The sequence below is a fragment of the Aquila chrysaetos genome, chromosome 3, assembly GCF_900496995.4.
Source record: "Aquila chrysaetos chrysaetos chromosome 3, bAquChr1.4, whole genome shotgun sequence".
In the NCBI taxonomy this organism is placed as follows: Eukaryota; Metazoa; Chordata; class Aves; order Accipitriformes; family Accipitridae; genus Aquila; species Aquila chrysaetos.
This window is the reverse complement of record NC_044006.1, coordinates 11,924,711-11,950,115: the sequence shown is the minus strand read 5'-3', so window position 1 is coordinate 11,950,115 and position 25,405 is coordinate 11,924,711. Positions and strand designations below refer to the sequence as shown.

The window sequence follows — 25,405 nt, the reverse complement described above, 5'->3', positions numbered from 1 at the left end:
AAGCCAAGCCACCGGCTGGACATCACGGACAGTGGTGTCCCTGGGGCTTTTCTAGTGCTCCCATAGCAGAGCTAAGCTCTGCCTCCCAGCAGCCAAAACACCCTGGTAAAAATGCTGTGCACGCAGCAGGACCGCACTCGACAAACCCCCACAAGGATATAGAAAAGGTTGTTAACCTAAACAGACAGGTCTGAGATTGATTCGTAGGAAGGATGAAATCAGGAGGTAAAAATAACACTTCCAACACACCACTGACACACCGAGCCCTTCATCCAATGGACTATTTACACGCCAAGAGCATTCCTCGCTGCTCTTACCTTCATCTGTAAGGTCTGAGACAATGACTGCTTTGGAGGAGCCTGTTTGAAGGCAACAGGCAGCCCAGGGAACAGCTGAGCATGAGAACTGGGATTTGCAGGAGGAAGAGTTAAATAATTGAAGGGACAACTAAGCACAGCTCACTAGATTTTGCTCCACAATCCAAGAGCTGAAAGTTGAAAACTCAAAAAATTTCCTCCTTGAATGCATTAAATTCCAATTTTCCTATTTCAAAGTCTTCTACTTGCTTCAGCATCCAGATATGCACTTCCCAAATGCACTGCTAGGAATAGGGTGTTGTAAACAAAGTTTTACAAAAAAGGAAGGTTAACACACAACATATTTTTCCCATTACTTCAATACATCCTGCAAGCTCTGCAAGCTTGGTAAAGAAAGAGTCTATTTAAAAATCTAGGGTGGGGAAGAATTAGCTCACCAAAACCATAAACAGATTTGCTTTGCACTTTCAGTCCAAGAGAAAAACAAGACAGGCTATGTGCATATTGATGCACACAATAGCACAATCATTTAAAAAAAAAAAAAAAAAATGAATTGGGAAGGAGAGGACACCAGAAGAGGGTGGGGGCAAGGAGTGGACAGAAAGGGGCCAAGTCCTAGAGCAGAAATCCTGAGTTTGGTTCTTAAAGCTCCCTAAGAAGGTATTGGAAAGCCTCCATGCGCCAGCACAGGACCGCGAGCACGCAGGGAGGATGACACATGTTGCTACAGTGCCATGATCTGTCTCTGGGTGCAAGCCCTTGGGTAATAAATGACATTGTTTTCTGCAGACGTAACACAAAGGAATCTTTCCCACTTACCCAGTGACCTTCCACATCAAGCATCCAAATACATTATTACTATCTTTCAGTGGCAAATACCAAGGGATATAAAATTTAATTCCCTTCTCCCTACTCTCCCTCCAAAGCAGCCCCAACTCTGTTTACCAAGTCAGAGTGAAGCTACAAAAGCTTTACCCTCTTCCTCCTGCCAAATTCTCCATCTATAATGGTAAGACAACCCAGAGAGCAACAACGTTCGCTGTATTTGCAAGATTACTGCCATAAGGTATCTGAGGACCCACCTAGTGTGTAATGAATGGAGGCAGCTTCAAGGAGGACAGCTCTCAGAAGGCTGAGGGTCAACATGGATCGCAGCACAACACATGCTACAGCGGGGTCCATTAGTTTATTCCTACCAGTTTAACAGACTAGATCTGGCCTGCAAAACTGGAATTGTGTCAGGAAAGCTACAGCAAACGGCATCAGTCCAGGTGTTGTACTCCCAATGCTGATTATTTAATAAAGTCTAGAAACAAGCAGTCTCCAGGCATGGCACAAGCTGGGTAGAAATTACTCTAGGGTTTCAAAATTCCCATTTCCATCAGGACACCGTCATTTATCACACAGCCATGAATTGGGTGAATGAATTCCCTGCTAGTCTGCTCACTAAGGCTTAACCATAGAGCTTCATTTCTTACAAATAAAATGGCTTTGCTCTGGTATGAGACCCAATTTCTTCTTCAGAAATCTGGAATGGCGTAATGGAAAACTAGAGTGTTATTTCCAAGCACACTTCTTCCATCCACAGAAGCCAAGGGGAAAACACATCGCTCTCCTGACCCCTCGTTCACAAGACAGGACAGATGAACATTTATTAAGTTATATGGATTCTTAGGGGTGGGGAAAAAAAAAAAATCAGTGGTCTAGCATAAAGACAGAGGAGCACCAGCCAGGAGAAGAGTATAAAAAGCATAGGACATCTGAACTCTGTCCTGTCCAAGGTGTGATGTTCAGGAGCAAAAAAAATTGCCCCCTTCTCAGAGAGTCCTGGGAGCATAAGCCAAGACCTGTACCAACCATGGAGCAGAGCAGGGCTCAAAGGTTACCGGAGCAAACCATTGTATGATCACTTATTTCAGCTCTCAGGCTAGAAAAGCCTTCACAGGAGAATCCTGCAATACACTGAAATACGCCAAATTTCTCTGCCCAAGCTCCACAAGACAGAAATGTGCATGGTGCGCATTGTACATGGAGCCTGAGGTAGCAGCGGCGACCTACCTGCACGAGGGACCACGTCCTCAGCCTGTCATTCTCCAGTTCCTCCTCCGCGCTCGTGTGCATCTTTAAAGTGCCTGCAGTCGCTTCAGCTGCGCTGGGATTCAGGGCTGGAACAGAAGACGTTACACCAAAAATTACTCCTGCACCTCCAAAGGAGAAGGCGAACCTTAGTTAGTAAAGGCTAAAAGTAAAAATAAAACACTCATCTGTTTAGGGTGTCTTCCAGCTCATGTTATCCACCCCACCATGCTTCCACAGTACAGCCTCACTGAAGCATCCCAAAACACCCATCTTTGATTTTTTTTTTTTTCCCACTCAATTAGCAAAGACATCATTTATCATAAGTTAACCAAGTTCACTGAATTAATCGCCAAGCGCTCAACCGTGCTGCTCTCAGCCCAGTAAAAGTAAAAACCTCCCAGCTGCGGCATGCTGGAAACCAGGGATGCTGCTTCCCAGCTCTCAGCCACTACTCATGGGCTCAGTTCATTAACAGGACTGGAAATGGCGATGGCCGAGAACATATTTAAAGAAGCAATCACAGCACCCTGACCGACACCGCTGCAGCCTGCAGCTATATATAACCTCAAGCTTTGCTTGTAGCTGTGGGCTTCCTCTCTCCCCTCCATTTTCCTCTGCTGCCGTCCAGTCCCCGTTCCCTCATCCCCGGAGAAGCAGCAGAGCCAGCCCAATGTATTTCATAATTTCTAAACTTAACTGTCTAAAGGGATAACCAGCCAAGTGGATTTCTGGGATTAAGTTCAGACCAGGGCAGAAAACAGCATACTGAAAAACAAAGAGTCACCCTGGAAAAAGGTGAGCCAGAGCTCATAATAAGGATGAAAAATAAGAAAATTATGTTGTGATTCCAGAGTAAAGGAAAATTTGTGCTTGTGTGCTGCTCCTGCCCGAGCATAGCCAGCGACAGGTTCTCCTCCCCCAGCAACACGTCCCGAGTGTCTCTGTGCTTCAGCCAGCGCGTGTACTCAGGCTAAAGTCCCCTGCCAAAGCCCTGCTGATCTGCTTCTCAGTTTGGATCCTGCTGACCATACACTTTGCACATGACCGGTGAGTTTCTTTGATTAAAATAAATAAGTAAATAAGTGGCATGGAGAGATTTCACCAAATAACTAGCGCAGATGCATTACAACTTGGGAAGGTGCTCCCCAACCCCATCCAAAATCCTGCAGACAAGAAGCTTCCACTCTGGCTGTAACCACACAGACCGAACCCCAGCAGGAGTTAAAAAAGAAAATAAAATTAAAAAAAAAAAAAAAAAAAGGTAAAGGAATTGGACAAGTGTTGAAGGACGTATAAAGGTTTTCCCTCGCTAAGCACTCGGGTGTCCCGACGCTCCCTGCTACAGAGCCATGCTTGGACAAAGCTTCCCCCAGACCTGTGGTGCTGGTTGGTGTATGTTATTTGCTGTATGTTATTTTCCTGACTTAATTCACAGGAAACACAAAGCGAGCACAAAATGGAGAAAATTCAGCCCCAAGTCTGGCAAATCACAGGAGTTCAGAGAACAAGAAAAAAATGCTTTAAATGCCTGCTAGATGCCACAGCTTTTTCTTTTTTCCTTGCTTTTCTTTTTTTTTCTCCCCTGAAATGAAGGGAAGGCTTATTCTGAACCAATTAGGTTTCAACACACTTGGAAAGATCCCAGTGTTGAATGCTGGGACCTTGACATAACAGGTGACAACCTTTTCTATGCCAGAAAAAGTTTAACATATAATAAGAAACAAATATCAGACTGCTGATGGAGTGGGTTTTTAGTCCAGTAATTTGTGTAAATGTCCTGTAACAACTTGCACAACACTACAGTCTCCCAAATGAAGTGATAACAGCACAGCCCCGGCTGCTTATCTGCCACTCGTCCTTCAATAACACTACCGCTCCTCTCCCTTTATTACACGAGCTCTCTCCTCTACAGTAGGTTTAATATCATTCACACACTCCTTTAGGGATTCAACATATGACTAAGACTTTAACAAACAAGATTTTGTGATCCTTGGAGTACCTCAGTTAAGAAGAGTGACCTTGATCACAGCACTCTGAGCAGCTTGGCGCTTCCTGAAATTAAACATGGTTTAAATAGAAACTTAAGCTGGAGGCAGAGAAAAATCTGAGTTTCCCAAAACCTCGTTCTGAAATATGGAGCAAAAACCCTGCAAATTTGGCACCATGAGCCACTATTACCCTGGCAGCTCCTCCTTGAATTGCCTGAAGTTGCTGCTTCAAGTAAAATAATATAGGAGAGAGCTGGGGCAAGGGAGCAGGGGTTGGGCTTTCCTCCAAGCAGCACATGCAAACAGTTCAGCTGCTTATCCCTGAAACTGGAACAGCAACAAGGACGACCAAGGCATGCTTTTTTTCCTAACTTCTTTCAGATATTAAAATCCCAGCATCTGATAGCCATGATACACTCAGGTCTCTCTGTCTTGGGGACTGTCTGCCAGAGCCACTGATCATCATTACCATCCCACTGACATCCTTTCCAAGTCTTAAGGTTTCCTCAGGCTTGACTGAGCAGCTCAAAACCTGCAAACAGTTCAAGAACGGAGAATATGTTCCCCAAATATCAGACTCGACACAGAGAATACATCATCCTCATATACCTGGGGGTTTAAAACCGTAATGCCTGAACCAGCTGGGCCAGTGGGCTCATGAAAAGGGAGGGAGAAACACCAGCCTCCCAGCAGCATCCCTGTGTACGGATCCACTGAGGGTCTGTACATTTAAAAGTCAAAACCCTTGCAAAGCCTCAAGAATAGAGATTGTTCTGTTTTCCTTTCACCTGGCAACCCCATCTCAGATTTTTTTTTTTTTTTTTTAACAGCTGTTAGCTCTCTTCTTGCTCTCTTTTGGGTTTTTTTTTTGATGCAGCTGGAAAGGGAACAAGGCTGCCCCAGAACAAAGCCTCCTTGCAGAGCAAAGCCTGGTTCAACCTGATACTCGCACAAGCAGACAAGGCAGCCCCAAGCCCGGCTCTCGGCACTCTGCCCTGCCGGAGGTCGGGCTGAGGAAGAGCAAAATGATATGGAAAAAGATGAAAACAATTCCCCTGCCCGCCAGTCCCCAAAGGGGACTCTTTGGGGTATGTTTCTTCACGTTTTCTTGCTGTTCCCAGGACTGGGAAACAGGCACTTTGCAAGACTCCAGCTTTGGCAGAGATGGGCACCTGCGTGCGGTGCCCACATGGACCTTCCTGTGGTCCATGGGGCCTTCTGCCCCAAAAGCCAAAAACATGGCAAGGTTTCCTTACCATGCGTCTCCACGTCCTAACATCCCTAACAAAACAAGTCTTTTGGTTCCCTTCAATGAGCGTTGCAGTCCAGTTTACAACAGCTATGATTTAGCAGCTCTCACAGATTGTCTTGAATTTGATTAAAGATGGTTGTTAGATCTAGCAAGGAGCAAAAAGCTCATTTATAACCTGAGACCCGAGTTGATTTGTGTGGATCTAACAAAAAAAGGTGATGTGCAGTAATGCATAGTTGCAGCCAAGGAAGAACTAACTCTCTTACCCAGCCTGAGATTTTGCACCCTGTTTGCAAATCAATAGCACAGATCTGCTCCCTGCTCTTGACTATAAAATGGTTGCTCCCTACAGAAAAAAAGGGAAAGTGGCATCAGACTGGCATCTTTGATAAGACCATCGGAGGAAAGAGTGTGCAGAGGATGCTGCAGAACACTGTCCTGACCTGCAAAGGATGCGCATGGAGGAAACACTTTTCAGCCACGTGGGACCTGAGACAGCCCAGCAGAGACTGTCTGGTCCTGCGGGCTCCACTGCGTGTGGGACGCTGTTTCAAAAAGGTTCCCATTCCCAAAGTACAATTAAAGGATTCACAAGTTACCATTTAGGATCTCTAAAGTGGCTGTTTCTATTTCTCCAGTATTTACACAGTGCTGGCAACTTGTCTTTACTGATACTTCTTTAAAGAGAAATAGCTGTACTAAAGGCAACATCACTCACGCCCCCTCTGTCTCTTCCAACTCAAGTGAACCAGTGTCCTGGAAAGGCTGTATCATCGAGAGAGGCAAGTCATACAATTTAATGTCCATAACATTCAATTTTAGAATCAAAGAGCATAAAATATTTCTAGCCAACATCTGCTTTTGTAGAGAGTCATGCAACTTATATTATCTTTAGTTGCCTCAATCTTTTTAAGTGCCTGAAAATTTAAGCCCCAGAACATCATTTGTCATCTCTTGCTTATTTTAGACTGTAAACAGCCCTTTCTAGCCTCACCACTCCAAGCCAGCACTGTAGGAAGGGAGCACAGGAAAGCATCGAGACAACTCCCACTTGTAGGAGAATAAACTACACCTTTCATTGTGCAAGAATGACCATCAAGAAGTATCAGAACGATATTTCCAAGCCATTTTCATCTTCCAACAATGGATGCTCCACAAGCTCTTCAGACCATTGAATTCAGTTGTTACTTTTAGGGAAAGTATTGCCCAATATTTAATCTGAATTTTTTTCTCTACCATTTTAGGACCATGATCTCTTGTCCTAACCACTGTGAATGCAGAAAGCAAATGCCACCTTCCCTTTTAGGCACCTGAAGATATATTTCCTCCCTCCCTCTTCTCTTCTCCAGAGCCAAACAACTCAGGTTTGTTCAGACCAGTGGTTTCTAGACCTCCAGTCCATCTTGTCAGAACTGCCTGGACCTCCTCCAGCTGACCTCTTCTCTCCTGCCAGAACCAGAAGAGGACACCTTCCCCCAGCCTTCTGCACTACACACCTGTCTATTCAGGGATGTTTATTTTTAGCTAAGGAGAGATGAGTTTTATGCTGAATCTTCAAGAATTTACAAGCAGATAGAGACATAGTCCAATTCACGTCTATCTTAGTCATTTTTTCCATCGCAGAGAGAAGGAATTATGGAATATTCTTGTTAAGCTAAAAATTCCTATTGCAGAGTTTTAAAAATTTTAAATCCTATTCAGGTTGGATTTTTAAAAAAGAGATATACACAGCATTGAGCGTTAAAGCTCAGCAAACGATAGTCAGCTTCTCGCTCCAAGAAAAGGAAACAACAGAGCAGACTCCCACTCCTCTCCTTTTCATTTCACTGCCCACAAGGATGTTCTGAGGACCACAGCGGACACAAATACCTAAATTTTACTATCTTTTATTTGAGAGCAGAAATCACCACTTTGTTACATGTTTTATACAAGGCCTAATGGAGCCCTGATCATCTGTGTGATTATCCAGTTCGGCTGAAACAGAAGAGCTCTGGTTTCCCTTTCGTCCAAAAATCTCAAGCCTACAGCATCCCGCAGGACGTGGGAAGCTGCGGTTCCGTTCCTGCACTGCCTGGAGGGTTTTGCATCATTAGCTCCAGCTCCTGCTGTGAGCTGGGATATTCTGGGATGGGGAACTCTGCCAGTCCCCTGGGATCTGCTTTCCATGCTGAATAACATAACTAAACAGTCAATACGTTCAATAACTTATCCGAACAGTTCCTCTGCCCTTATCTCCAGCCTCTTCCAGCTGCAGTTACTGGTCCCGTTCACAAATGGTTTGTGGGAGCAAGGGGACAACAAAAGCAAAAGTAAGTTTTGTCCAAAAAAAATTCCCTTTGAACAAGAAGTCCTCCTAAGTATGCTGGGACAGGCAGCACTGTCGTTAACTCAGGATAAAAAAGCCTGGGAGCCAGCAGTGATGATTAATATGAGGGACCTCATCGCTTTCAGCTTCCGCACGCAGCTTGGCTAAAGCCAAAGGATCCTATTTTTTTCTGGTGTGCAAACCTTGCAAACTCCACAGTTAGCAAAGAAAAACCACACTGACAGTTTTTACACTGTCCACAATATCTTTTTAAAGTGATTTGTCATTTAAACTGTCAGTTTGAAATCTAATCATTTTAAAAAATGAATAAAATATTATGTATTACATTCATAGGCTGCAACCACTGCCAAATTCCTCTGTCAATTTTTACAGGATTATAATCACATTCCTCTTTTAATGTTTTATTCTCTTGCTTTTGTGCCAAAGAGATGGGAAAGAGAGTAAATGGCTACTTAAGAACAGTGTATGACAATCCAAACCAAAACTGAAAATGGAGCAAAGCGCCACGCTCCCCCTCCTCAGGGGGGGGACACTCAGCAAGAGCATCCTTAGGTGTTGGCTGTAACACAACAGCCAAAACACTTTCAGACACGAGTGTAATTTTAAAGCAGGTTTTCCCATGAAAAATCCTTTTTTTAAAGGAAAAGCATTTTTAATTGAGGCAAATGCATGGGAGGACAACCTTTATGTTTCTGCCTTTGAGAAATACCCGGCTCTTGCAGAGACCAGAAACAGCTCAACTCAACAGCAGACACAAAGGGAAAGTCAGTGGGACCCAGAGCAGATACAAGAGCTGAGCACCCCACAGCCCCCTCCCAGAGGCTATACATCCTCCCTTACTACTATCTTTGCTGCTCAGAAACCCTACTGCCTTGTCTTCTCCCTAAACTTTCCTTCTATTTGAGGTGGAACAGATGAACGGACCCATCTTTGGTCTTCCCGGTTTGCTCTTCCCACTACGAACGAGCTCTGTCTGAGCAAACGGATAGTTGGGTCCTTATCCCAGCTCCTGCAGAGACCTGGCTGGTTCTCAGCTGGGGGAGAATTACACAAAACAAGGATTTCAGCAGTTTTTAGTCAGAATCTAAATGTCTTATTTTCCCCCAAAAAATGCCTGGAGCACAACAGTGCTCGTTTGTACAAAGAGGACAAACAAAATTGTCTAGAAATGGAAGCAAAACCTTATTTGCCCAAATTAATGGGCAAATTTTACAATGTGAACAGAAGAAAAGTGTTGGGCTTGTTGGTTCCCCCCCCCACAAGGCACTTTTTTTTTTTTTTTTTTTTTTTTTTTTTTTGCAGGACAGTGTTCCTTTATAAAAGTATTCTTCTGAAAGCACTTCTCCTGTGAAGCTCCCCCTCCAACAGCTACTGTTACAAATCTGTGATAAAAGACGTATTCAGCAGGGTTTGGCACATAAATAGCACCCAAACTGGCATTGCCAAAGCCTCGCAATTTTATCACGAGCTTCAAAATATTTGGCGAAAGAAAAGATGCTCTTGCAGGGAGCATCAGCTAGGAAAAGCTTCAGCTCTTGGGGTCATAAGAACCTCAGATTTCATCTGGAAGAAAAAGAAGAAAGCAAGCTAAGCGTCTAGACGTGATTCTGGAGGAAAACTCTCAAGCAGGAGTGCAAATGTGATGCAGATTTTCAAGGACTGATGGCCAAGCAGAAGGAACCTTTGATGGATTATCAGTTGGTTTGATACAGCTTCAGAATTCTGCAGAATCTCACTAGTGACTTTGGAATATTTGGGCAGGGGGAACCATGCTGTGAACTTCAGCCCTGGAAGCACCATCAGAACAAATGCTTTGCAAACGGAGGGCAGAGCAGCTGTCCCCAGCGCCGCTGTGCTCTTCGGCCAGTGCTCAACTACACGCGCGGGAGCAGAGCCACAGAGATCCCGCATGGCTGGAAGCATGGACTTTGGAGCTCAGCTGAACAGGGACGCTTTGCTCGCCTAGACAGGGTATGTGTCCATGATCTAGCCATTTAACCCTGCCAAAAAAAAGCAGGAGGTCTTGCTCTGCTCTTCCTCATCCCCCACATCTCCCTATCTTTGCCCCTGCAATCTCTCCCTATCCCTTAGCACATGCCAGACTTCTCCAAGTCCTTCTGCACCCGCAGAAAGCCATTAGCTGTTATCCTTAACCTTCAGATCAGATCAGCTCTCACACAAACCTCTAATTCAAGTTTGCAAGGGAAATATAATGGAAGTAAGACCCCATGCTGGCTCAGTAGCATGGCAAGGCAGGTCCATCAAAGCCCGGGGGATGCGCAGGTCCTAATGGAGGAGGACAAGCCCCAGTTGCATGGACAGAGAGCTTTGCTGTTTCTGTACAAGAGAGGCTGAGTCCACAACACAACAAGTATGTAACACCTATAGGGTATCTTTGCAGGGACATATGCATGCACACCCAACAGCAAACACAGCTCTTCTGTCCTGCTGCTCTTCCCATCCGTGCCAGACACAAACCACAGTCAAACCAGACCCAGCATCCACAGCGCAAGGGAAAAGAAACATCTCAGCAATGAATAGATTTCAGCTGGAATCTCCCAGGAGATGGTATTAAAATGAAGGGGGGAAGAAATAAATAAACGGAGGAGAAAAGAATCAACTTGCCAGTATCAGCCATGCCAACTTCTAAAACCGTGAGTCAAGCCCTGAACACTACAGCACCAGCTCCCAGTCTGGGATACCGGGAAATAACCAGGCTAACGTGGGGCGGTGAAAGGAGGGCATCTCCTTACCCCTCTCCACCCAAGAATTCCTGTTTTCCAGCTTTTCTCTGTAACAGTGAAGCTCTTTTTTCTTTAAAAAGCTGTGATTTTCACTGAAGTCGCTGGTTCTGAGTGCTAGGCTTTAATCCAAGTGTCAGACATCAGGAGATACTGATGGGCTGCAGGAGCTGGCCACCAGCCGAACCCTTTTCCAGCCAGCTCAGCTGGGGTCTGGATTTAGGAATCCACACTGATGCATTCAGGAAGTACTTCCCAAAATGCAGAGTTTAACCCCAAAATTGTATCATGCAGCAGCAAGCACAACTTTATGATACTCTATAAATATATCACTACATACCACACTCACCAGGTCCAGCTCTAAATCTGGTTCACCCATCAGTCGCAGAAAATATAAATATTCTCCCTGGTTTTCGGTGCAATATTCCCAAGCTGATCCAGAGAACCTATGGAGTCACTAAGCTATAATTAGAGGTTTATTATAAAAGGTGTTTGGGATGCCTGTCAGCACTGAAGGACACTCTGTATTTAAGATACCCTTAACACACATAGCGGCAGTGGGCCGGTTTTTGGGCTTTCATTTAAAAAAAAAAAAAAAGCCAACTTGTTTACTCACCTCAAGTGACTTTTCTTGGTGTCTGCTTTGTGAGAGTATTTTCAGCCTCTAACTTGATTAATGGTATTTTAAAAAGGCAAAATGAAAAAGCCATCAGTGAGGTGGTTTAAAAGATACATTTTTATCCGTAGCTCATAATGTGATTACCAGCTAAATCTTGCTTTTCACCAAAAAAAAAAAAAAAAATTTAATCGGGGGCAGGACGTGCACATTCACTCATTCGTTATTGTAGGATTGTTGACACTAGCTTTTATTTTTAGAAAAACATGAAGTGTGGAGGGGAAATGAAACAATGCGATACTTCTTTGAGACCGTCTCTAACATTAGGAAAACATGCAAAGAAAATACCGTAGTGATCCGCTTGCATACCTTCCCACAGAGCGCCGGGCTTGAATTTATAAAATAATAAATACTGTTTCAAAGCACTTGGACTGGGCTGACTTTTTAAAATTTTTTTTAAATAACATCTGACAACATCACCGTATCCTGAGCCTTTGGGAGGGAGAGGACCAAAGAGCCACACACCAGGGATGCTATGCTCGCTGGGACCTGGTCTCCCTCCTGGCTCCTGGCTGTCACACCATGGGGTGACCCTGGGCAGCTCCCATTCCCCACGTCAAAAATAGGGGGGCACGCTGGATCACCAGCTTGATGCCAGAGTGAGCATTTCACATCGCAGGCACCTCCAATTGCCCTAATCCTGCAAACACCTTAATAAAAACGTTGGTCCGTTAAACACACCGGGATTTCTCGCCTTTGCAGCACAGTGTGGTACGCTCGTATGCAAAGCTTGTAGGGCCAGGGTTTCAGCAGATGATCCCCTGCATTTCTAAATAAAATATTTTTAGGCCTACAAGCACCGAGCTATATCACAACTTAGCAAATGTTGCTAAAATTAAGTTTAAGCTGGAATGAAAAAGCATCTCTGAAGTGATGCTCTTGGTTCAACACCTGGTAGCAGTGTCACCTGTGCTTTGCTGATGGAAAGTAAGTCCTGAGGGAGAGTAGCCACAGCCAGGAGATGACTGGGGCTGCTCTAGGAGGGGAAAAACATCATTAGGAGATAAAATCATCTCTGCTCATACTGAATGTGAATTCAGGTGCGTAATTACAGCAGCTGCCAGGTACAGCTCTGCAGAGGTGACTTTTTCCTGGTGCTGTCTGGACACAACACCATGAAGGTATCAAGGCAGAGAGAGGATTTCTCCAACCACCCACCTCTGGGGCTGGGGCAGAACTGGCCAAAAAAAGCAGCAGAGGAAGGCAGGGCAGAAAACAGCCGCAGATCTGTGGTAAGAGGGTGCCCAGCTCCTGGATGCTCTGAAATCGCCCCTTCCCAAATGCTGATTTCCATCCATCCCTTCAAAGCACAACAAAATATCTGGCAGCTGCATGGATGCACGGTAATCACGGAAACAAATTTCACTACTAATGGCCTCCAGTGGACTTATTTTTGCATCCTGCAGCAAAGCACCACTGCAAGGGAATGTTTTCTTCTTCCAGTAGACTATTTACTGTCACACACCTACATAAAATTATGGATCTTTGACTTACAATTTCTCTTTCCCTCCCCAAAAAGGCAACTGACATTGAGCTTCTCAGTTGCAAAATTAGCAGTACTTTGTATCTGCAATTCAGTTTCAAGAACCTCCCTCAACTCTTTTTTATAATCACATGGAGAATAGCTACAGTGCACATACCATTTTTCACTACATTGAGCTTGAGGAAAATTTAAGACTTCCTCCCTGCCCTGTCTTCTTTTTAATGGGAGATGTGATTATTGAAATTAATTCGGAAAATAGTCAGCATTCACCAATCAGCTCAGCAGTTTGGGTTTTCTTCATCTGCTGGTTACATGCTAATTATTGTACTGGTGGGATTATTTCCCATTCACATTTGGAATTTACAACACAGTAGGGAATTGATTAAATTAGAAGAAAAATACCAAAAAATAAAGAAAGAAATCTAAGACATTTTAAATTCAACATCGTTTTTTTTAAATTTTCTTCCAAGTCTCATGCCCACAAGGACCTGACAAACTCAACCCCAGCAGAACAGAACGAGGCAGCGTTTCCGAGCATTAAAAGGCAGAGCAGCAACGACATCCCCAAAGTAGACACTTTGGGAAGGCAAAGCAAGCTTCCCGTGTTCATCAATATCTCTGTTGTTCACAACATCCTCCGCTGCCTCACACCGACCATACCCTTTTCCACGTGGCCAACTTTTGTCATGTCCAAGCCCAGGACTCCAGCAATGCTGAAACGCCCATGCTGAGGTAGGAACTGGGGTCTGCCTGAGCGGGGAGCAGAGGTGGCGATGGCAGACACGTCCCATGATGGCCCCTGCCCCATCAGCAGATCCGGTGGACTTGGGTGGCTTCGTCCTCCCCCTCAGAAGAGTGAGAGGGACAGAGCAACACCAGTCCCCAACACCCACCAGCAAGGGCGGCTTTCTCCAGCTATCAGGTCTACCAGCTAAGCATAGGTCCCTGACAGAGACCCTCTTTTGAAGGTACCTTGCAGAGAGATCCCTAATTTTGCTACGTGAATCTCAAATAATATTTACCACCTCATTTCACCTAGGCAAGCGTGTATGCCAGTATTGTCAACAGCAGGGCTTTGAGCACACAAGGGACTTTGTGTTGGCCTTACAGCACTGTTTATTTGGTGGTTACCCCTGAAAGCAAGGGCTCCTTCTAGTCCCCTCCCCCAGCTCCAACCGTTCTGTTGAAAACTACAAAAAACCCCCACCCCCAACCAACAAAAACAACCCCAAAACCTACCCTAGGTGCCAGAGAAGATCAAAGTAGGAGTGTGAAAGCCTTAAAGTTCCTTTAAACAACTCAGTCTCCTGCTCCCCACCCACTGCTGGGCACCCCCAAGCTGCCCTGAGGCCTCCCCAGAAGGTGACAAGAAAAACAAATGTCCTGCAGCCCACAGACCTGCAATGCCAAAGGGAATCAACACCACCCGGAAAACACGCAGGTGTCCCCCGAGCAGAAAATAAGATTGAGAAATCACATCTAAAGAACAGGCCTGACGAAGCAGCGGCACGGACCAGCAGCCAGCCCAGGCAGGCTACCAGGGCCGCTCACGGTGTGGTTTATTTGGCCGCCATCAGAGGCACCCCCAGAGCCCCCAGCTCAGCCCAAGTGACCCCCCCGGAGTGGGCAGGACGGCCGGCTGCCTTCAGCTTCCCCTGGCGCAGGCAGGAGTTTCAGCTCAGGCAGGCACCGCGGGGTCGCAGGCAGCCCTGGCTCCGGGGGGGACACGGCTGCCGCTCCGGCTGGTGCCCAGGCCCCCCCGGGCAGGGAGGCTGGACAAGCCCAGCTCCAAGCTGGATGCTGGGGAGAGCATCACCTGACAAGCAGGGTCCCCATGGGTGGCATGCAGAGATGTGGGCATCTGCCTGTGGAAACGGCTGACCTCCTAAGGGCTGGGGGGGGGTGGCGGAGCCAGCACTGCTAAATTAAGGCAGAGGGGGATCGGGTGCTTGCTGTGATCCAGACCAGCAAGAAAAGGATGCTAGCAAAATTAGGATAGCATGGAGTAGCAAGTGGAGCTGGGGAAAAGGTCAGGTCCAGGTGGACACAGCAGCAAGAGGGGTTTTGCACAATTAACCCCCAGTACGCTGGCTCCAGAGGTGCCTCCTCCAAAGCATCTTAATTTCTAGCTTTTATAAGTGCTACCGTGATTGCCAGGGCCAAATCTCCAACCTCCAGAAACAGTGCCGGCGCACAGCAGAGCAAACATGGCTCAGCACCACCAACCCAGGCTGGGGGAGCAGGACAACACCATGCCACTGCGACAGACTTCAGCTGGGGAGGGAAAAAAGCTAAACGCAAAGGACCTGCAAACCTGCAGTGGTTGCTACATCATCCTCGGTCTCTGTCTTCCCTGCCTGTAAAGCAACGTGAAAATGCCAGACACTGGACTAGGGCATGCAGGCTGCTATTTAAAACATCCACTGCACTTTATGGTACACGCACAACCGGAGGAGTGGAGCCCAACAGGTGGATTATGGTCTTAATGAAATATTCACATTCATCTGCTTGCTCTGAGTCCAGACCACAAATCTGCTGCCCCTCTGTTAGCACGGCCGAGGGGGTTTTTGCCTGGACTTTTGTTTTTAAATTAGTTCTGCCTCTATAAAAGAGACACTCCCCTTGTCTTAAATATTTTCCAACATGGAAATGATTCCTAGCAAAGAAAGAAAGAGCAGGATACATTTCAGAAGGGGAGTCTGCATTTACATGCCTCTTAAACCAAAGCACAACACAACAGGCTCGCATAACCTCCTGCACACATTTCAGGATGACTTGTCTCTAATGACCACCCTCCAACTAGGAACACAAGTAAGAGCCAATTAACCTTAATGCAAAGAGTAAACACACCCATCTTGCCAGAGCTGCAAAAAACCCACACGTCAAGAAGCCCTGTTGATGTCACATCCAGCCTGTCAAAGTCTCCAAAGCCACTGAGCACCATGCTCGAGGTGCTGGTTTAGAGGTGACCACCTCTACAATGTTGACCAGAGCCAAAAGGCATGATGCAGGCTGCAAAAGCAAGCCTGGCACATCAGCTACCATCGAAGGATGAAACGGTCCTTGTGCTACCAGTGCCCCAAGGCAGGACCTGGAGCCACCAGGAAGGTCTCCAGCCATTGAAGCCTGCCCTGAGCACAAGCACGAGAAGCCAGAGATATGGTTGGATCCTTAACGCAGAGACCTAAGACCCTAGTTCATTAAACATGCCACACATCAAAAAGCATCCAAGACAACCTCGTCTCGAACGTCCTCTTACACAAAGTATACTCCAAGTACTCTGGCGTGCTACAGCAAAGACCCTTGCTACACCAAGAAGATCTGGAGATGAAGAGCTACAGGATCAAGTATCCAAGACCTCAAGCTTAATTTTTGTCCTCTTAAATTAAACTCTTTATTCTTACTATTTTGAGAGCAATCCCTCTTTGAAGAGACACAGACACCAACTGATTCCTGATTATGTGGGGAAGACAGAAGAACGAGCTCCGCCAGACAGCAGGGCACAAGCTTTCGGCAGTAACCGCACTCTCCGTCTGTGGGACAACCCAACTATTGGACTTACTTTCCAGAGAGACACCAGCAACACCACAACTGGGGCTGCAGGACAGGAAAGTGAACCACCAGTATGACCATTTTGTTAAGATCTGCTGTATTCTAGGAGTTTTGTTTTTAAATTGATTTAGGCAGTTGACCCCACCACTGACCTGAACTCCTCTGGAGAATAAAAAATACCCCCCCAGCTTTCTGATAAGCATCTGGATATAAAGAAAAAAGTGTCACAGCTTCTGATTTACAGCACTGCAATTGTAGAGCATGAGTCCATAGGAAATGCACAGACTTCCAGATGGAGAGATGGACAGGACTGATTACATACAATTATTAATGTGTCTCTCTCTCTACACCACTGGAAAAAGCACCGAATATGCTTAAAAAGAAATAAAGCAGGGAAAAATAAAATTACTACCTATTCAAGTATTTGTGCAATACTGGCACGACACCTTAGGGAAATAAATATTAGCTTGACCTATTTCTAAAAGAGAAGTTTTTATAAGCTTCATGAAAACCTCTTTATTTATCAAAGCATGAGAGCAGAGCAGGCACGAGCATCCTGCACACCAAGCTGGGCTCCAGGAGCGACTAGCTCCCTTCCTATCCTCACGGAAGCAAACTGATCCCCTTTTTACCTGTAGGACAAAAAAGTCAGCCTGAAAACAACCTCAAGACACTTACTCAGGAGAAAAAGAGTTAAAAGATGCAGAGAGCTGGCTCACTGGAAGCCCCTTTCAACTGATTCATCTGCCTCTTGCCTCAATGAACTTTAAAGTGCTCGCTCTTCAAACCTGTCCCACCCAGGCTCTTTATTAAGGACACTCTGCTGGCCAAATTCCAGGGCTCATTCCCCACCCTATTTCTGACACGGCCCTCTCAAGCATCTCTGTATTAAAAGAAAAAAACCCAAAAGCTCTTCCCCTTGAGCAGCCCAACAGCACAGCAGGCAGGGAAGCCCCATCACCCAGACTGAATTTTCTGAGCATTACTGGGCAGGAGTGTTTGGGTGGAGCTATAATGGAAACTTTTGCAACCTTAACACCATGCTATTTTATTTCATTTTTTTCCCCCAAGCAAGTGCTAAAACACATGGGGGGGCCTGGCTGGAGTGGCGAGGGCAGCACTCGCCTTCAGTAGGAGGAACATTACAAAAGCCATCACTGCAATTGAACACACAGTTTAGAAGGCTCATTCTCCAATATTTCTATTTCTAAAAATAAAAATAAAGTAGGAATAAGGAGTGAAGTGCACACAGATTAAAAGGGAGTTCAGTTAAACATCACCCTATCATGCATGTAGAAAAAGGAGAAGGTAGCCTCACACAGCGTCCCTCCTGAAAGGGGAGAAGAAAGAGAAACCACAAAGTCTTTGAAACACATGAGAACATCCTCCACACAGAGATGAGCCATGGCTGCAATGGCTGTGACTGCATCTGGTGACAACCCAACTGCTTCAGCTCTGCTCTTGTGCCATGTGTCATCACCGGCTTCTCTAACTCCACCACAGTCCTCATCCGACCAGGGCTTCTCCAGTGACTTCACTTCACGCAAATTCACTCTATTTGCATTTTAAGCATTGTTATTCAGAACATTTGTCCAGAAAAAAAAAAAAAAAAGAACAAACAAACAAACAAGGGGAAAAGCACAAGACTTCTCTTCTTTCTTCCTTTTTAATTAGAAACATCACCCCTCTTCTACTCAACGAAGCAGAAAAGCCATCACAGCTGCAAGAGGGAGAGATGCTGCAGACCTTCACCACAAAGACCACCAAGCACCAGCAACAGGATCTTCTCCAAATTAGCCTCTGTAGCAGGACTAGACTCATTCCACCTGGAACAGGTGGAGCCTAAGCTACAAACATAATCATCCTGGGCTCCTGTTTAGTTAATACAAAGAGACAGGCATCTCAGTGATTCAGAGTCTGCACGGTGCGAATCATCCTTAGGACCAGCAGGGTGGGGGGCACCTGGACCTGGCTCTGGGCTCCTGCTCTCCCAAGCAAATCCCTCTAGCTCAGGGCCATGCCAGCTCCCTGCAAGGACAAGGGTGACAATAACTTACACTAACTGTGAGCAAACCAAGGACCTCTCCACGGGATGAATCTCCCTCATGCTTTTTTACATACAAACCAGGTGGAAAAGACAGAAAGGGGAAAAAAAAAAATATCAGGAGATGGGAAGCAAGGGACCCACTGCAGCAAAGCAAGCAGCAGCAAGCCAGCCCACGCAGGTTTGCTTGCACAAGCCGGGAGGGCTGAGCAGGACAGTGGCGTGAGGGGGAGATGTCTGCTCCCATCTTCTGCCTTTTGTTTGCACAGATTTCCACAGACCCTCAATTATTTGTTTCCACTCCCAACAGTTTTCTGGGGGAGCTAACGCCCTGCCTGCGTTCAGCAGGCAGCAGACAGCCCAGTCCCTGGAGGGGATGAACACGAGCGGGTCTTCCAGGGCTCATCACTGCCCAGGATACAGCCCCACGTTCGGAAATAGCAAGTGACGCACCTATGCAACAGCCTCGCACGCAGCAGCGGGCTCCTCGTGCCCACTAACCCAGAGAAGGCTCCTGGGGGACCGAGCCACAGCCGTGCCCTGCAAACGATGCTGCCTCTGGACCCATCCCAGCACACAAACAGGGAAAGGCTTGACAAGGCACAAATGCAGACCCCCGTCCCTGGGTTGGACTGTAAACCCAAGTTGTAGACAATTCCAGGAGCTACGAGACAAGCTGCTTTTACGTAGTAACACCATAGTAACCGAGGTGGATGATAAAGCTTGCATACACAAGGGCACCACATTTTTGGAGGGGAGGAAGAGGAGGTCAAAATAGAAGGAAAGAAAACCTTCCTGCAGAGCGAGGGGACACATTTGTATAAAGGAGAACCGAAGCCACACTGCTGTTTAAATCTCCCCCCACTGACAACCCAGATGGCTCTTCCTACCAGCCCAGCTCACCTGCTCCAGGCTTCCCCGCTCCTGGCTGTCAGCACCGCCTGCATCGGTCCTTGCACTTCCCCAACGAAAGCCAGCAGCCCCCACGGGGCTGGTTTTGCTTGGCTTTGCAACAAGGGTTTTATTGATAGAGATGTGCTCCTGCGAGTGACTTTGGGGCTTCAAGTTACTACAGCTTTCTTACGGTAGCAAGAATTGCGGAGGCTGAGCCTTGTCAGAAAAACCTATGCTAAACCCCAACCCATCTATAATATAATTAACAGAAGCTACAGATTAGGTTGTCTCTGAAGCAAAACACAATCCAACAGCCTCCTCTCTCCCACCCCCAAAGGTGGGTCAGGACTCCAAAACTGTGCGGGCATCCGTGTGCTGTGAGTTAGCGGGATGAACTAAGAGGAAACAATGAACAGACAGGAACAGTCCGCTCCCTCTTCTCAGCTACACATCCCAAGTTGTAAAATACATCAAGGTCACGGACCCAACCTAGTTAATAGAAGGTATCGTTAAATTGCTGTTTTCTTCTATGGTAAATAAAATGCTTCTGATCATCTGGGGTTTTTTTCCTCCTCCTCATCTCTTAAAGAGAAATTAGTCTAGAATAAGCTGTTCCAGATAATGAAGTAAACTTCTGGCTTCCTATCCGTGGAGAATCGTTCCTTAGGACACCGCAATCCTCAGTTGGGGACTGCAGCCGGAGGAGGTGGTCAGGGAGACCAGCAGCAAAACCCTCCCTGCCCAGCTGGAGCCAGCCTCCCACACTGGGCGGAGGGGAAAGCCCACAGCCGGGCAGAACCCACTCCCTTAGGGGGGCAGAAATGGGAAAACGCAGCTCAAGATGGGCTTGTATATGGCTTTTTTCCAGATGTATCAGTCAGCCTAACGAGACACGTCACTCACATCACCCACCTCTCCCCCAAAAGTTTCCCATCTCGTAACCAGAATAGAAGAGGACCCCTTGGAAAAACCTTATTGCTCGAGTCTTGAGGGCTCAGACTAAGCATGCCGTGAACCAGGGGACAGAGTTTAAAGCCCTGAGCACGAACTGCGTAGTCACTTCCCAGACACGCCAGTCATCCAAGCAAACACGATGCCCAAGGGGCGCGTGCCCACTCTCCACCTTGGACCTGCATCCCCCTTACCAAAACGTCTCCGCTCCCCAAACCCGCCACTCGGAGCGGAGAGGCCTCAGTCCGCTGGCACCTGGCCACACGTCCGGCTGCCACCGCAGGAGCCTTGATCGGGAGCTGCCATAGCCCAGGCAGGACTTTACCCCGGCAGCACGGGGGTGCGAGGTTAAACCACCGTCCCCAGCCAGGCAAGGAAAGCACCGAATGGGAAATCAGGACGGAGGGATCTGGGCTTTAGTCCCAGCTTCGCCACAGATTTCCTACGCGGCCCCGGGCACCTCACTTAGCAGGGGCTCGGTTTTCCTACCTGCGTGAAGAGGGAGATGCCGTCTGCTCACATCCCGGTTTGTCCCAAGACCAGGCACGTTAAACCCGGCACCGCTGCAACACCAGGAGCCACAAAAAAACCCCACTCGTGACCAACCCTCCTAACACCCAACTGCGACACGAGTGGGGTCTGCTGCCCCTCAGTCCCCGGAGCAAGCAGCCAGCAAGGGCTGGAAAAAAGGACTTTTTTTCCCTCTAAAGACCCAGACTAAAGAAAACAACAACAAAAAAAAACCCAACCCAGACTGCCCCAAGGGAGAGGCAGCCGGGTCCCGGGCAGCCCCACGCAGCCGGGCGCTCACGCACAGCTCCCTCAGCGGCCGGGCCGGCCGCCGGCAGATTTTTAATTTAATTTATTTTAATTTAAATTTTAATTGCTGGCGAGCCGGTCGCAGCAAAGGGCAGCGCAGCCCGCCGGCTCCCCGGCCCGCGGCAGGGCTGGGCGCACCGGGGCGGCGGCGGAGGCGGGGGGGGACGGACAGACGGACGACAGGGACGACACGCGTGTCCCGACCCCCGGGTGGGCGCCCGGCAAGGGGAGGGGGCCGCGGGAGCTCCTCGCCCCCGGCCCCCCGCACCTGCCCGGGGTCCGCGGTCCCCGGGGGGGCAGCTCCCGCGGAACGGGGGGGGACCGCGGCGGCGAGGCGAGGCGAGGGGCGCGGGACCCTCCCCGCCGCGCCGGGCGCTCGGCACTCACCCGCGGCAGGTCCCCGGGCCGCCGTGGCGGTTCGGCTCGGCGCGGTCCGGCGGAGGCCCCGGCCCCGGCGGCGAGCGCGGGGCGGGCGGGGCGGGCAGCGCAGCGGGGCGGCCGGGCGGGCGCCGCCGAGCCCAGGCATCGGCGGGGGGGCGGGGGGAGCGCGGGGCGGGCGGGCGCGACACACACCGGCATTAGCCAGGCTCCATCGCCGGGCGAGGGGGGGGAGCGGGGGTGACGTCACCGGAGCCGGGCCGGGGCGGGGCGGCGCGGCGCGCGCGCTTGCGCGCGGCTCAGCTGGCGGCGGCGCGGCGCGCGCGGGGTACCGGGCACCGGGCGGCCGCACCGGCCTGCACGCACCGGGGGGGGGCGGTGCAGCGTTGGCACCGGCTGTGCGCGCGCGCGCTGCCGGGGGGGGGGGGGGGGGGGGGTGTAGCGCCTAGCGCCGGGGACGTGCGGCGGGGAGGGCGGTGAGCGTTCGCACCGGGTCCGTGCCCCGGGAAGGCGGCGAGCGCTGGGCACGTGCGCTGCGGGGGGTGGCGGCGAGCGCCCGCGCCGGGCGCGTGCGCCGGGGTCTGTGCCGCGGGGGTGTGCACCGGGTGCGCGGTCCCGGGGAGGTCAGCAGGTGCGTGCCCGGGAGCGCGTACCAGGCGCCCGGGGGTTCGTGGGGCGCGGGTACCGGGCGCCTGAGCGGGGCGTACGCACCGAACACCGGGAGGATGGCGGCGAGCGTGCAGCCAGCCGTGGGGGAGGATGGCGTGGGCGGGCGGCGGGTGCCCTGGGCGTGCCGGGGCCCTGCTCCCCCCGCCGCGTCGCCTCGCCGCCCCAACCTTCTGGTGCCCCAGCTCAGCGCCTTGCCCCATCCGAAGCGGAGCGGGTGGCTCCCGCCGGTTTAGGGAGCTGAACCGGCTGTGCGGAGCCTGGCCGGGGCGGGGGGGGGCCGGCGGGGCCGTGCGCCCTGCTGTCGGCACGCTGGGCTCGCGCGTGGGGCGGCGAGAGGGGCGGTGGGTCAGGCGTGTGCCACACGGCCGGTTCGCGAGCACGGTCGGTGCTACCAAAAAAACCCGCCCAGCCGCGAGCGGCTCTCGGGTGGGCAGCTCTGCGCCTTGTGCCAGCGCCGATGGAGCCTGGATGGACCTCCAGGAACTGCCCCCGTCCCTCAGGGAACAGGACACCTGAGCTTTACTCCCGTGGCTTTCACGGGATGGGAATTCCACGCCATCCAGCTGTGGTTTGGTCGTTCCTGCTCCCGGCCTTCGCGCCCCGCCCCCCCCCCCCCCGGGGGGAGCGAGTTTGCTCCAGGGGCTCTGTGGGTCCAGCTGCAGGGTGAGCGGCTCTGGGCACTGCTGTGCTCCCCGGGGCTGGAGAGGTGCTCCTGGGGGGGCCAAACCGCTGCACCCCAAGGGCTTTGGCAGCATTTAATAATAGCGTGCCATGAGCAGGTCGGGGATCGAACAGAGCACCAACTATTTTTTAAAAAAAGTGTGGCTTGGAAACATCATCTGTCTTGAAATAAGACACCAGCTTTGGACGAAAGATAAAAGATTTTCCAGCTGCCTAAATGTGGACGTCATCCCGCTTTTCCTGGATTTGGAGCTAATGGTCAGACTCTGCTCACAGTTACGTTGGTGTAAATATGATGTTGCTTATCTAAAGCTGTTGGCTTTAGAGCACAGGTCTGGATTATCAGCAGATGGGACAAAAAAGCTAAGGGCTCTCAGTGCATCGCAAGTTCAGAGACTTCATTTTTCAGGACCCTTTAGTGCTCAGGGCTATCAGCTCTCCTGGTTTTAGAGCGTGGCTGAATTTCTCTGCGAGCCCTGGCTCCTGGAGCCACGTGACTGTGTGGGAATTGCAGCTTTCTGGTTTTTCTTTTTAAGTAAGCTTGAACCCTTTGTGTTTACGGAAGAAATGTGAACTTTTAACAGGTCAGAAACTAGGGGCCAAATCAGCAGAGCATGTTTATAAACCAGGACGGATGGTTTTCAACCAGTCCTGTGGCCGTAATTCAGCTTTTTCAATGCTTGTGATTGGCAGACAGGATGGCATTTCCTCCTCTTCAGGCAAAATGGCTTTCCCACCCACTCCGTCACATGCCAGGCCAGTCTGACCTGATCTTTCTGGGAACGGGAAAGAAAAAAAAAAAACACAACAACACTGTTTTCCTATTGTATTCCTGGCTCCAGGGCCGGGACTCGGAGCTGCTGGACCTCCAGGAATTGCCCCCATCCCGGAGGGAGCAGGACACCTGAGCCTTGCTCCCCGTGGCTTTCACAGGATGGGAATTTCACCCCATCCAGCTGTGCTGACTTGGTGTTTCTGCCTCTCCTCTTTTGCTGAATCACCCCTTTCACAAGCCTCTGGAGCTCTTTGTTGATCTGGGGAAGGAAATGGGAGCCCCTGCCCGGCCAGCTGAGAGGGGCAGGAAGCCCTGCCAGCCTTCCCCGCAGCCTTCCCCACGCTCCCCCTGCTCTTAAAAGGCTGCTTCTGTCTGCTGGGAGAAGGGGCCGTGATAACGGGAAAGCCCTTTCACGTCCAAGCCTCTGGCAGGAATTCCCGGGAGGGTCACAGTGTGGGGATGTCAGTTAGGGGTGACAGCCCTGCCAGCAGCAGGGAGCTGCTCCAGGAAGCTGCCTGGCACAGGGACCTTGGACCTGCTGGGCTGATTGACAGCTGTCAGCCCCACATCTGGGTCACCCAGCCCAATAAACTCAATGGCTCTGGCCGCCTCTCACCTGACATTTGGTGCTTGCAGTGTCCTGCTCTGTGCACAGCATTCGGGAAAAGGCATCTTCGCAGCCGTGCGTCAGCCTGACTGGCTGCTGCCTGGATTTTGCCGGCATCTCAGGAAACCCCAGTGTAAGGGGGACACTGGTGAAGTGAAAGGACAGAGCAGACCCAGGGAGAAATGAGCCAGGCTAGTGGCCATCAGAACGTTGTGCCCCAGAGCAGCGATGTCCCGGAGCATCCTTCCAGTGTGGGAAAGGGGGCAGGAGAACACTGCTCCCTGGCTCGGGTGGGAAGAGGATTTGGATGTTGCAGTAAGTGGCTTGGCAAGGCGGGCTTCCAGCCGTCAAACAGTACTGGTGTCCCCAGCTACTAGCTGAGCCCCGTGGCTGGAAGAATTGCTTCTGTCCCAGCCCCAGCTTCGCTTGTCAGCAAAGAGACCTTTTCTGTCAACTCAGTTCCCCTCCCGTCCGGGAGAGCTTCTAGCTCCTCTGCAGTGTCTCTGATGAGCTGAGCTCTGTTAGGTCTCAGCCAGCATGGAGGACGGCTTCCCAGCTCGCTCTTGCAGCCAGATCATCCACCCTTCTTCCAGACATTTCACCCCAGGCCCAGGCAGCAAGGGGGGGATCCAAGGAGAAGTGTCCCGAGGGACTGCTGGGCTGCTCAAAGACGAGCTTAAGCAGCTGGGAAAATCCTGGAGAAATAATGTGATGACTGAAGGAGAAGGCAAAACCCCCAGCAACCCCCACCTTGGAGGCAGCCGAAGAATTGGCTGTGGCCTGGCTCATCTGCAGCAGCTGTTGAAATACAAAGAAGGGGAAAAACAAGCCTGTCTTTGACAGGACTTGTCCCATCTCCCGCCCTGTGACTGAAGACATGACTTGTTTTTCTGGGACAGAGGAAAATTTAGGAGTCTCCCGGGCAGCAAGTGCCTGGGGTGCTCCCAACTGCCAACTGGATGGATGGAGTTTTTCTGGAGAGGCGCTGGAAACGCTGGGATCATGGTTTTCAGCACTGCCAGCCGGTCAGGCACAGCATGGCCTGCAAGGCAGTACCGAGGGGCCAGAGTGCAGCCGGCTGTGCTGCTACCCCATGTGGGGTGAAGGCTGCGATCCAAGACGGGTGGGGAGCACCAGGGATGAAGGACGAAGGCCGCCAAGATGGACACGGGT

General features: G+C 49.8%; 1 protein-coding gene across 5 annotated transcripts in view; it reads right to left on the bottom strand.

The window, feature by feature from the left end:
* The window catches only part of ZHX3 (zinc fingers and homeoboxes 3), a 51,615-nt gene extending 30,038 nt beyond the window's left edge, over positions 1-21,577 (bottom strand). For 3 of the 5 annotated variants that reach the window (XR_003922645.1, XM_030008552.1, XM_030008557.1), the window contains exons 1-2: positions 21,510-21,577; positions 2,376-2,482 (exon numbers count right to left, since the gene is read on the bottom strand). The gene's annotated coding sequence lies outside the window, so the exon portion shown is untranslated. Of the gene's footprint in view, positions 1-2,375; positions 2,483-2,960; positions 2,980-19,361; positions 19,381-21,509 lie in introns of those variants that run through there. The other 2 variants (XM_030008553.1, XM_030008554.2) reach the window with 2 other exon arrangements.
* Positions 21,578-25,405: the final 3,828 nt, after the last annotated feature.